The sequence below is a fragment of the Loxodonta africana genome, chromosome 14 (assembly GCF_030014295.1).
Source record: "Loxodonta africana isolate mLoxAfr1 chromosome 14, mLoxAfr1.hap2, whole genome shotgun sequence".
Lineage (NCBI taxonomy): Eukaryota > Metazoa > Chordata > Mammalia > Proboscidea > Elephantidae > Loxodonta > Loxodonta africana.
In genome coordinates this window covers 5842368-5854772 of record NC_087355.1, presented here as the reverse complement: position 1 = coordinate 5854772, position 12405 = coordinate 5842368, and the positions used below count along the sequence as shown (strand labels likewise).

At 43.9% G+C, this 12405-nt stretch overlaps 1 pseudogene; it reads left to right on the top strand.

Annotated features, from left to right (window-relative positions):
* The first annotated feature begins 4309 nt into the window (after positions 1-4309).
* On the top strand, positions 4310-10136 carry LOC135227680 (uncharacterized; annotated as a pseudogene).
* Positions 10137-12405: the final 2269 nt, after the last annotated feature.

The window sequence follows — 12405 nt, the reverse complement described above, 5'->3', positions numbered from 1 at the left end:
GGGTTTCAGAGTCAAAGCTCAAGTGTAGCGTAGATGACTTCAAAGTTTCCACTTGTGATTTGAAAGAAAGCCTCATTTCTTATAGTAACAGAGCTGATATTGCTGAAAACCAAACCCCAAGTCTTCCTGTAAGAGTGGCTGAATTCCAAAACCAGCTCAATTGCCAGCGTCTAGAGGTGTCTGAAGTTAAAGTGAGGGCACTGATTGTGAAGAAATGGGATCCTGAAACTTAGGATGGGGACATATGGGCAGATAATCAGGAAGCTGGAGACGCTGAGCCCCTAAATTCCATTGAATCACTCCTGCCAACAGAACCACTCCCATCTGAAGAGATTACTTCATATTTGTCTGCTACACCACCCTGCCCAGAAAAACCATGAGGTCCTCCATGCCTATCTAATGAGATTAGCCCTAGCCCAACTACCTCTAAAGAGTCTTTACCTGAGTCATTGCCTGGGCCATCACATGAGGTAGATGCTTTACAAGACAATGCTGAATGTTCTCAAAACAATTCCACACTATTGATTACGGCTTTTAGACCTATAACCAGACTTATGTCCCAGAGAGCCTCAAAAGGTGAAGTACAAAGTGTGACCCAGGAGGAGGTATGCTACACTCCAAAAGAACCACTTTGCTTTTCTAATATGTACAAACAGAAACCTGGGGATTATGTGTGGGAATGGCTATTAAGGGTTTGGGATAATGGTGCAAGGAACACAAAGATGAGTCACTCTGAGTTTATTGATATGGGTTCACTAAGCACAGACTCTTTATTCAGTGTTTCAGCTCAAGAAGTTAGACAAGCATCAAATAGTTTATTTGGTTCGGTTGCTGAAGCATAAATCACACAGTAAAAAAAAAAAGGAAATCACACAGTAGCCTACGCTAAATCAAATTAAAGTTCCAGACCTGCCTTGGTATACTGTAGAAGAAGGTATCCAAAGGCATAGGGAAATCAGCATACTAGAGTGGATTTATCAGGTCAGACCCATACACACACACATGGAATGTGCAGAGGACACACCTTTTCCCACAACTGTGAGAAACAAATTCTTGAAGGGAGCTCCAGAATCCTTTAAGATCGCTGTGATTGTTATTTTATGTAAATCAGATTTGACATTGGGAACTGCCTTAACTGAATTAAGACACCTAACTACAATGGCGTTGATTGGATCCCATGGTAGTAGGAGCCAAGTGGCAGCACTCAATCAACAGAGACAAGGTGGGTGAGGTTACAGTAATGAACAGCACAATCAAAGCAGTAATCAGAATAGTCTGACATGTATGAACTTACAGCATTGGCTACTTAGTTGTGGTGTCCTTAGGAGTGAAATAGATAGGAAATCTACTAATATTTACTTGTTCTGTACAAACGGATGATTTCTAGGTCAGGTGAACAGCGGTCTAATTCGAATCACCGGAATAGAGAGTCATAGTCCCCCAATCAATTCCCAGATTTGAGTGAGTTTAAAGACCCACAACTCCTTGAATGAAAGGGAGGCTGAGTCCCCTTGAGGAGGGACTCCAATACACTCCTCCAAATTTTTACTGTTAATCTTTCTCCCAGCCTTCCCCAAAGGGACCTACCACCTTTTACGAGAGTGACTGTTCATTGGAGAAAATGGAAATAATCAGACTTTTCAGGGGTTACTGTATACTGGCTCTGAACTGACACTAACTCCAGGAGTCTCAAAACATCACTGTGGCCAACGAGACAGAAAGCGAGCATATGGAGGTCAGGTTATTAATGGAGTCTTGGCTCGTGTCCATCTCACAGTAGGTCCAGTGGCTCCCCAAAGCCATCCTGTAGTGATTTCTCCAGTTCTAGAATGCATAATTGGGATAGATATACTCAACAACTGGCAGAAACTCCACATTGGATCCCTGAAAAATGGAGTAAGGACTATTATGGCAGGTAAGCCAAGTGGAAGCCATTAGAACTGACCCTACCTCGGAAAATAGTAAACCAAAAGCAGTACCACTTTCCTGGAGGGTTTGCAGAGATTACTGCCACCATCAAGGACTTGAAGGATGCAGGGGTAGTGACTCCCACCACATCCCCATTCAACTTGCCTATTTGACCTGTGCAAAAAACAGCTGGAACTTAGAGAATGACAGTAGATTATCAAAAACTTAACCAGGTCGTGACTCCAATTGCAGCTGCTGTTCCAGATGTAGTTTCATTGCCTGAAGCAAATTAATGCGTCTCCTGGTATCTGGTATGCAGCTATTTGTCTGGCTAGTGCCTTTTTTCCATACCTGTTTCGAAGGACCATCAGAAGCAGTTTGCCTTCAGCTGGCAAGGCCAGCAATACACCTTCACTTCCCTACCTGAGAGTTATATAACTCTCCAGCCCTAGGTCATAATTTTTTCAGAAGGGAACTTGATTCTCTTTCCCTTCCACAAGATGTCACACTGGTCCATTACATTGATGATATTATGCTGATTGGACCTAGTAAGGAAGAAGTGTTAATGGCCCCGGGCTAATTAATAAAACATTTGCGTGCTGTCGTTAGGTGCCATTGATTCGGTTCCGACTCATAGCGACCCTATACACAACAGAACGAAACAATGCCCGGTCCTGCGCCATCCTTACAATTGTTGTTATGCTTCAGCTCGTTGTTCCAGCCACTGTGTCAATCCACCTCGTTGAGGGTCTTCCTCTTTTCTGGTGACCCTGTACTCTGCCAAGCATAATGTCCTTCTCCAGGGACTGATCCCTCCTGACAACAAGTCCAAAGCATGTAAGACGCAGTCTTGCCATCCTTGGTTCTAAGGAGCATTCTTGTTGTACTTCTTCCAAGGCAGATTTGTTCGTTCTTTTGGCAGTCCATGGTATATTCAATATTCTTCGCCAACACCACAATTCAGAGGCGTCAATTCTTCTTCGGTCTTCCTTATTCATTGTCCGGCTTTCACATGCATATGATGCGATTGAAAATACTATGGCTTGGGTCAGGCGCACCTTAGTCTTCACGGTGACATCTTTGCTCTTCAACACGTTGGAGAGGTTCTTTGCAGCAGATTTGCCCAATGCAATGTGTCTTTTGATTTCTTCACTGCTGCTTCCATGGCTGTTGACCGTGGATCCAAGCAAAATGAACTCCTTGACAACTTCAATCTTTTCTCCGTTTGTCATGATGTTGCTCATTGGTTCAGTTGTAAGAATTTTTGTTTTCTTTATGTGGAGGTCTAATCCATACTGAAGGCTGTGGTCTTTGATCTTCATCAGTAAGCGCTTCAAGTCCTCTTCACTTTCAGCAAGCAAGGTTGCATCATCTGCATAATGCAGGTTGTTAATGAGTCTTCCTCCAGTCTTGATGCCCTGCTGTTCTTTATATAGTCCAGCTTCTTGTATTATTTGTTCAGCATACAGATTAAATAGGTATGGTGAAAGAATACAACCCTGACACACACCTTTCCTGACTTTAAACCAATCAGTATCCCCTTGCTCTGTCCGAACAACTGCCTCTTGATCCATGTAAAGATTCCTTATGAGCACAATTAAGTGTTCTGGAATTCCCATTCTTAGCAGTGTTATCCATAGTTTGTTATGACCCACACAGTCGAATGCCTTTGCATAATCGATAAAACACAGGTAAACATCCTTCTGGTATTCTCTGCTTTCAGCCAGGATCCATCTGACATCAGTAATGATATGCCTGGTTTCACGTCTTCTTCTGAAACCAGCCTGAATTTCTGGCACTTCCCTGTCGATATACTGCTGCAGCTGTTTTTGAATGATCTTCAGCAAAATTTTGCTTGTGTGTGATATTAACGATACTGTTCTATAATTTCCACATTCGGTTGGATCACTTTTCTTGGGGATAGGCATAAATATGGATCTCTCCCAATCACTTGGCCAGGAACCTGTCTTCCATATTTCTTGGCATAGAGGAGTGAGCACCTCCAGCGCTGCATCTGTTTGTTGAAACATCTCAATTGATATTCCATCGATTCCTGGAGCCTTGTTTTTCGCCAATGCCTTCAGAGCAGCTTGGACTTCTTCTTTCAGTACCATTGGTTCCTGATCATATGCCACCTCTTGAAATGGTTGAATATGGATTAATTCTTTTTGGTATAATGACTCTGTGTATTCCTTCCATCTTCTTTTGACGTGTAGTGGTTAAGTGCTACGGCTGCTAACCAAATGGTCAGCAGATCAAATCCGCCAGGTGCTCCTTGGAAACTCTATGGGGCCGTTCTACTCTGTCCTATAGGGTCACTACGAGTTGCAATCAACTAAACAGCACTGGCTTTTGGTTTGGGTTTTTTTTTTTTTTTTTTGCACCGTTTAATATTTTTCCCATGGAATCCTTCACTATTGCAACTCGAGGCTTGAATTTTTTCTTCAGTTCTTTCGGCTTAACAAACGCCAAGGGTGTTCTTCCCTTTTGGTTTTCCATCTCCAGCTCTTTGCACATGTCATTATAATACTTTGTTTTTTCGAGAGGCCCTTTGAAATCTTCTGTTCAGTTCTTTTGCTTCATGAATTGTTCCTTTTGCTTTAGCTGCTCGACGCTCAAGAGCAAGTTTCAGAGTCTCCTCTGACATCCACCTTGGTGTTTTCTTTCTTTCCTATCTTTTCAGTGACCTCTTGTTTTCTTCATGGATGAAGTCCTTGATGTCATTCCACAACTTGTCTGGTCTTTGGCCACTAGTGTTCAATGTCTCAAATCTATTCTTGAGATGGCCTTTAAATTCAGGTGGGATATACTCAAGGACATATTTTGGCTCTAGTGGACTTGCTCTGATTTTCCTCAGTTTCAGCTTGAACTTGCATATGAGCAATTGATGGTCTGTTCCACAGTCAGCCCCTGGTCTTGTTCTGACTGATGATATTGAGCTTTTCCACTGTCTCTTTCTACAGATGTAGTCAATTTGATTTCTGTGTGTTCCACCTGGCGAGGTCCATGTGTATAGTCACTGTTTATGTAGGTGAAAGAAGGTATTTGCAATGAAGAAGTCTTGCAAAATTCTATCATTCGCTCTCTGGCATTGTTTCTATCTCCAAGGCCATATTTTCCAACTACTGATCCTTCTTCTTTGTTTCCAGATTTCGCATTCCAATCGCCAGTAATTATCAACGCATCTTGATTGCATGTTCGATCAATTTCAGACTGAAGCAGCTGATAAAAATCTTCTATTTCTTCATCTTTGGCCCTAGTGGTTGGTGTGTAAATTTAAATAATAGTCGTATTAACTGGTTTTCCTTGTAGGCGTATGGATATTATCCTATCACTGACAGTGTTGTACTTCAGGATAGATCTTGAAACATTCTTTTTGATGATAAATGCAACACCACTCCTCTTCGAGTTGTCATTCCCAGCATAGTATACTATATGATTGTCTGATTCAAAATGGCCAATACCAGTCCATTTCAGCTCATTAATGCCTAGGATATCAATGTTTCTGTGTTTCATTTCATTTTTGACAGTTTCCAATTTTCCTAGATTCATATTTCGTACATTTCAGGTTCTGATTATTAATGGATGTTTCCAGCTGTTTCTTCTCATTTTGAGTTGTGCCACATCAGCAAATGAAGGTCCCAAAAGCTTTACTCCATCCACGTCATTAAGGTCGACTCTCCTTTAAGGAGGCAGCTCTTTCCCAGTCATCTTTTGAATGCCTTCCAACCTGGGCAGCTCATCTTCCGGGACTATATCAGACTATGTTCTGCTGCTATTCATAAGGTTTTTGTTGGCTAATACTTTTCAGAAGTAGACTGCTGGGTCCTTCTTCCTAGTCTGTCTTAGTCTGGAAGCTCAGCTGAAACCTGTCCTCCATGGGTGACCCTGCTGGTATCTGAATACCGGTGGCATAGCTTCCAGCATCACAGCAACACACAAGCCCCCACAGTACGACAAACTGACAGACATGTGGGAGATTTGCTTACTTGAGGATGGGAAATTAATGCCACAAAAATTCAGACATTTTCCACCTCAGTGAAATTTCTAGGGGCCCAGTGGTGTGGGGCATGTGGAGATATTCCTCCTAAAGTGAAGGATAAGTTATTGCACCTGGCTGCTCCCGCAACTAAAAAGAAGGCACAATGCCTAGTGGGCCTCTTTGAATTTTGGAGGAAACGTATTCCTCATTTGGGCATGCTACTTCAGCCTGTTTATCAAGTGACTTGAAAAGCTGCTAGTTTTGATTGGGGCCCAGCACAAGAGAAGGCTCTGCAATAGGTTCAGGCTGCTGTGCAAGCCACTCTGCCACTTGGTCCATATGATCCACCTGATTCAATGGTGCTTGAAATGTCAGGGGCAGGTAGAGATGCTGTTTGGAGTCTTTGGAAGGCCCCTATTGGTGAATCATGGAGCAAACCCTTAGGATTTTGGAGCAAAGCCCTGTCATTCTCTACAGATAACTGCTCTTCTTTTGAGAAACAGCTCATGGCTTGTTACTGGCCCTTAGTAGAGACTGAGCTCTTAGCCATGTGTCATGGATTGTATTACGTCCCCCAAAAAATGTGTGTATCAATTTGGTTAGGCCACAATTCCCAGTATTCTGTGGATGTCTTCCATTTTGTGATTGTAATTTTATGTTTAAAAGGATTAGGGTGGGGTTTTAACAGAACCCTTACCCAGGTTACATCCCTGATCCAATGTAAAAGGAGTTTCTGTAGGGCATGGTCTGCACCACCTTTTAACTCTCAAGAGATAAAAAGGAAAGGGAAGCAAGCAGAGAGTTGGGGAACCTAATACCACCAAGAAAGCTGCACCAGGAGCAGAGCGTGTCGTTTGGGCCTGGGGTCCCTGAGTCTGAGAATCTCCTCGGCCAGGGGAAGATTGAGAACAAGGACCTTCCTCCAGAGCCAACAGAAAGAGAAAGCCTTCCCCTAGAGCCAACACCCTGAATTTGGACTTTTAGCCTACTTTACTGTGAGGAAATAAACTCCTCTTTTTTTTTTTTTTTTTTTGTTAAAGCCATCCATTTGTGGTATTTCTGTTATAGCAGCACTAGATAACTAAAACACCATGGGACACCAAATCACCATGTGACCTGAGCTGCCCACCATGAACTGGGTGTTGTCCGACTCACAGAGTCATAAAGTTGGACATGCACAGCAGCATTCCACCATTAAATGGAAGTGGTATATAAGAGATTGGGCTTGAGCAGGACCTGAAAGTACAAGTAAGTTGCATGAGGAAGTGGCCCAAATGCCCGTGGTCTCCACATTACCTTCCGTCTCCCAGTCTGCACCAATGACCTCATGGGGAGTTCCTTATGATCAGTTGACTGAAGAAGAGAAAACTTGTACCTGTTTTACTGATGGTTCTATGCAATATGCAGGCACCCCTAGAAAGTGGACAGCAGCAGCACTACAACCCCTTTCTGGGACCTCCCTGAAAGACAGTGGTGAAGGAAAATCCTCCTAATGGGCAGAACTTCGGGCAGTGTACCTGATTGTTCCCTTTGCTTAGAAGGAGAAATGGCCAGATGTTCAACTGTATACTGTTTCATGGGCTGTGGCCAGTGATTTGGCTGGATGGTCATGGAGTTGGAAGGAACACGATTGAAAAATTGGAGACGAGGATTTATGGGGAAGATGTATGTGGATAAACCTCTCTGAATGGGCCAAAGAAGTGAAGATATTTGTGTCTCATGTGAATACTCACCAAAGCGTGACCTCAGCAGGGGATGATTTTAATAATCAAGTGAATAGGATGATGCGTTCTGTGGAAATCAGTCAGCTTCTTTCCCCAGCTACTCCTGTCATTGCTCAATGGGCTCATGAACAAAGTGGCCATGGTGGCAGGGATAGAGGTTATACATGGGCCCAGAAACATGGACTTCCACTCACCAAGGCTGACTTGGCTACAGCCACTGCTGAGTGCCCAATATGTCAGCAGCAAAGGCCAACACTGAGTCCCTATATGGCACCATCCCTCGAGGTGATCAGCCAGCAACCTGTGGCAAGTTGAATACATCGGACAACTTCCATCATGGAAAAGGCAGTGCTTTGTCCTTACTGAAATAGACATTTACTCTGGATATGGATTTGCCTTCCCTGCACACAATGCTTCTGCTAAAACTACCATCCATGAACTTACAGAATGCCTCATCCACCATCATGGTATCCCACACCGCATTACCTTGGATCAAGGGACTCACTTCACAGCAAATGAAGTGCAGCAGTGGGCCCATGCTCATGGAATTCACTGGTCTTACCTTGTTCCCCATCATCCTGAAGCAGCTGGCTTGATAGAGTGTTGGGATAGTCTCCTAAGGACACAATTACAATACCAGCTAGGTGGCAATACGTTGCAGGGTTGGGACAGTGTTCTCCAGGTGTCTGTATATGCTCTAAATCAGCATTCAATATATGGTGGTGTTTCTCCCATAGCCAGAATTCATGGGTCCAAGAATCAAGGGGTGGAAATGGGAGTAGTGCCACTCACTGTTACCCTGAGTGACCCACTACAAAATTTTTGCTTCCTGTTCTTGCAACCTTATGCTCTGCAAGTCTAGGGGTCTTAGTTCCAAAGGGACGAATGCTCCCACCTGGACACACACCACTGATTCCATTGAGCTGGAAGCTAAGAATGCCACCTGGCCACTTTGGTCTCCTTATACCTCTGGATCAACAGGGAAAGAAGGGAGTTACCATACTAGCTGATGTGATTGATCCTGATTACCAAGAGGAAATTGGATTGACATTACATAATGGAAGTAAAGAAGAGTATGTCTGGAATGTGGGATATCCCTTAGGGCGTCTCTTAGTACTACCACGCCCTGTGATTAACATCAATGGAAAACTATAGCAACCCAATTCCGACATGACTACCAATGGCCTAGACCCTTCAGGAATAAAGGTTTGGGTCACCCCACCAGGTAAAGAACCACAACCAGCTGAGGTGCTTGCTGAGGGCAAAGGGAATATTAAATGGGTGATGGGAGAAGGTAGTTCTAAACATGTTATGTTCACATGACTAGTTGCAGGAAGGAGGGCTGTAATTGTTATGAGTATTTCTGCTTTGTACATGTGCATCAAGTCTTTTTGTTTTCTTCACTTTTAAAACATAAGATGTAAACAGGGCTTGTGCATTTTCCATTGCACACATGTTAGTTGTATCATATTAGGCACTATTATGACTTCGTACTTGTCTTTATTCAGAGATTATGTATGGTTTGGGGAGATGTGTACAGGTGCCCAGTTGATGAGTGGTGGACTGTGGTCATTAAGATTGGGTGTCAACTTGGCTGGGCCATGATTCTCAGTGTTTATATGTGATCATCCCCATGATGGGATCTGCTGTGAGTAACCAAACAGTTGAAAGGGAATTTCCTTGGGGGTGTGGCCTGCATCTAAATATAAGTGGACTTTCTGGCTTTTGTCTGCTCTGGATCCAGCTGCCTCCTGTTTGTCTGACCTCCTGTTCTTGGGACTTGAGCTAGCAGCTTACCTACTGATCTCAGGATTCATTAATCTTCACAGCCTGTGAGCAAGAGCCCTGCTTTCCAACCTACCGATCTTGGGTTTACCAGCCCCTGTGGCTATATGAACTAAGAGAAGCCTCTATCCTGATCCACAGACTTGGGACGTCCCAACCTCTACTCATGTGAGCCATTTCCTTGATATAAATCTCTCTATATATGTATTAATACACTTTTCTGGTTTTGCTTCTCTAGAGAACCCATCCTAAGACACATGGTATTGTCTGGGGCTGGAGTAGGTGTAGGTGAACACACTGGATATGACCGAAAACAAAAAATCTAAAAAAATGAAAGAATTCCTTGAAATTCTAATATTTTTCTGCAAAAGAATAAAGGAAATAAAACTATTTAAGGTGTACTATCACTGGGAATCACATGAACATTTTCAACTTTCTACAAAGTAATGAGCCCTGAATCTAATCAGCCATGACACAACTGGCAAGGCTGAATCAGCTCATCTCTGGGCAGGAGTTCCCCTTCTCCACAATGGCCAGGAAGACACCTTCCAAAAGGGAGGAGGACTATACTATGCTAGCCATGACCTGTAATGTGTTCTGGTAACTATGTTTTGTTTTGTTTCATTTTATTTACTTTGTCGTTGTCGAGGCTATACACACAGCAAAACATACACCAATTCAACAGTTTCTACACATATAATTCAGGGACACTGATCACATTCTTTGAGTTGTGCAACCATTCTCACCCTCCTTTTCTGAGTTGTTCCTCCTCCATTAACATAAACTCACTGCCTCCTAAGGTTCCTATCTAATCTTTCCAGGTGACTATGTTTTAATCTCAGGGGAACAACACTGGATTGAGAAGAATGAAGTGGAGCATGCACCTTTGCTTGGGGTTCCTCTGTACTAATGTGGTGTGTGGCACTAATGACTGTTTCATTAATTCAAAGTCAACTCAAAGGCATGTTCTCTTCGCGAATACCAGTGTAGGGTATGGAATCTTTTCAGACTCAGTCAGGGTGCCTGGAAGACAGATGATCAAACACACAATTGAACTATTTTGAAACAAGCTTCAAGAATGCTACAACCAACTTTCTACTCTATGAATGTGGGTTAATCGAGCTGGGCGGTATCTATGAGGATACAAGACCCAGCTCGCTCCTCGCAGCAGAGTGACTGCTATAAGCAAAGGCCCTGTCAACCAGGGAACCTGGATCCTGAGGGGAGAGAGACCACTGCCTTAGTCTCAGTAACTAAGAAATGTTCATAAAGAGAGAGCTTAGGAGAATCACCAAAGGGTGAATTCAGGACCCCAGGGAGAGAAGCAGGGCGGGGGGCTCTTCCTAGACTGCTTACTGCCTTAAGAAAGCAAGGAGGAACTCTTGGCATTCTGAGAGGGGGCTGTACCCTGCCCTAGGAGACACCAGCAGTCCCCAAGTGTGGGGTGGGTTGAGCGAAAACTCACGACTTCATTATCTCCTGTACTCTTGTCTCTTAGGGGGGCTTCCATTCCTGGACCCAACCAGAAACTTCTCGGAACAGAGCAGAATGAAGAAGGTGGAGAGGGGGCCTGCGGGGCACACAGAGAATACCCACACACATAGTCTGAGAAAGCAGCAAAGCTGGTGTCCCCAGGTTCAGGGCTGCGTCCTTGAAGGCCAAACTTCCCACACTCTGAGAGGGAGAGCAGCCTTGCCCCAAGGGCACATGCTCCCACCTGCCACCAGGCGGGCTCTGAGGTTCTGTTCCCACAGATGTGATTCAAGTGAGGAACAGCAGAGGGACAGGACAGAGAGAGGCAGTCGGCTTTCACATAGCAACCTAGCATAGACTTCTCTCCCAGGGTCTGAGCCATTCCACAGAGAACTCTAGAATAAAGTGGGTCTTCAGCTTTTGTTCTACTTTCTGTTCACTTTCTGTTCTAACACTCAGATATAAAACATAATTGTAATTTAGAGAGCACTGGGCCCCACTGACTTTCTCTTCGCTGAGGGTCATATTTAAGTTCTCTGTAGTGTAGACACTATTGACTACTCATCTTTCTGGAATTCTCTCCTCTCTTGCTTTCTCTGAGTCTGATCATCTTTCTTGCCTTCATTTTTACCAATCATCTTCAGTCTTCTTTGCAAGATCCCTGTGAATCAGTGTTGTTTTTCCAGTATCTTCTCATTAGCCTGATTTTCTGCCAGCCTGATCTTGGGTACCCTTACTCACTTCCATTGCTCTAAGTCGCCTTTTATCTCCCCAACACTGCACTCTACCACCCTTCCTGGCCAGACACCACATCCACTAATGAGTGCCTCACAGATGCTTCATACCCAGCAACCAGAGCTTGCTATATCCTACTCAAAGCTGTGATCTCTCCTGCATTTCCCATTTCAGTCAATGACACCATCATTTACTTGGTTCCCCAAGCATGTTCCTAAAGCAATTCTGGGCTCCTTCTTGTCCTAAGTTCTACGTTCATTTAAATTGAAAGTTCTGCCAACTTAATTTCCTAGATGGCTCTCAAAACTATCATCTCCTCATCTTTTCAGCATCCCTTCCACTGTGCTATCCTCACTGCACAAATCCTGGTTTTTCTTCTCACGCCACCAGGACAGCCCAATAAGCTCTCCAATTTATCTCTGTGGCACTTGTCCCTTCAAATCTCTAGGCCCACTTCTCCCACCCTCCACTGGGCTCTCTCACCTTAACACCACCAAGTGTGTGTGATACTGCAAACACTCCAGGATATGTTGTTTTCATACCTTTGCACATGCACTACCATTTCCTTTCTTTCTGGTAAATTCATGCTCAAATTCTGATGCTTACTTTGGTGTTGCCTTACTCTAGCACAGAGGTGATCCTGACCTCCTTTGGACTAATTCTGCACTTGTGATTGGTATGCTGTTTATTACTGCTGATGTCATTATTCCTCTTGCTCCCCAACCTAGGGCCTGTTAGGGTCAGACACTGAGTTTTGAAACCTGTGGATTCAATTAGATCAAGAGTTTCAGGATAAGA